The sequence below is a fragment of the Gorilla gorilla genome, chromosome X (assembly GCF_029281585.2).
Source record: "Gorilla gorilla gorilla isolate KB3781 chromosome X, NHGRI_mGorGor1-v2.1_pri, whole genome shotgun sequence".
Taxonomy (NCBI): Eukaryota; Metazoa; Chordata; class Mammalia; order Primates; family Hominidae; genus Gorilla; species Gorilla gorilla.
The window spans coordinates 145,296,766-145,297,996 of NC_073247.2; the positions used below are offsets into that span (position 1 = coordinate 145,296,766).

The 1,231-nt window shown below is 43.5% G+C and overlaps 1 non-coding gene across 1 annotated transcript; it reads right to left on the reverse strand.

Annotated features, from left to right (window-relative positions):
• Positions 1-904: 904 nt before the first annotated feature.
• Positions 905-1,008, reverse strand: LOC115932481 (U6 spliceosomal RNA). The gene has a single exon (XR_004068759.1). It is a non-coding gene; the product is annotated as a U6 spliceosomal RNA (small nuclear RNA).
• Between the last annotated feature and the right edge of the window lie 223 nt (positions 1,009-1,231).

Genomic DNA, 1,231 nt, shown 5'->3' on the forward strand with positions numbered 1-1,231 from the left:
CCAGTATACACACACACACACACACACACACACACACACGTGCGCACACACACACACACACACGTGCACACACACACGTGCACACACACACGTGCACACACACACACACACACATAGTGTATGGCATCTGGCTCAATCCATAGACAAGGGAAACCAAAAGCCTTTGGAACGTATTTAAAAAAACCAATTGTGCAAGTATGGGATGGAAGAGACCTGGCTGGGCAGCCATTCTTGAAAAAACCTATCACAGTTGCAGTCAGCCAGAACATGGAATTATCATGCACTAAAGAGTGTGATGTGGCTGCTCAGCAAGTGTCTGAATCCTAGGACTGCTCTGGCAGAGGTCCTGGACTTCTGCGGGAACAGAGACACCCATCGGCCACACTCTTCAGGCTCTCCCTGCCATGGGCTCAGCTATGGGCCTGACAGGACAAGAGGACCACTGGCCCACTGGAGCCCGGCTCACGGAGGAGCTTAGCGCTGTCCAATGTGTTTGGAAAAGCAGACAACCCAGAGGAGGCAAGTGTCAGTGACTGAAAATTATTGCGAAAAGGGAGCTATGTGAAAACTAGTGTCATCTTAGTCTCTTTTTTTTTGTTTGTATAAATTTAAGGGACACAAGTGCAGTTTTGATTCATGGATGTATTGCATAGTGGTGAAGTCTGGGCTTTCAGTGTAACCGTCACCCAAATAGTGTACATTGTACCCATTAAGTAATTTCTTACCCCTTACTCCCTCCCATCCTCTCACCTTTCCCAGTCTCCAGTGTTTATTATTCCACTCTCAATGTTCATGTGTACACGTTATTTAGCTCCCACTTATAAGTGAGGACATGCAGTATTTAACTTTCTATCTCTGAGTTGTTTTACTTAAGAGAATAGCCTCTAGTTCCATCAATGTTGCTAAAAATATGGAATGCTTCACAAATTTGCATGTCATTCATGCACAGGGCCCATGCTAATCTCTGTATCATTCCGATTTTAGTATATGTGCTGCCCAAGTGAGCACGGCTATCTGAATCTCAGGATGCTCTTTATGGAAGAGCCAGAACCATAGGAGGAAATAATAGGAAGGCGGATTTAGGCTCACCCTAATAAAGACTGATTCATATTATAGAATTGTATGCTCATGCACATTCTGCACATGTATCCCAGGACTTAAATTATAATAAGAAATAAATTAAAAATATGTATATTTCTCAATAAAGCATTGGTTGTAAATACTGCAACAG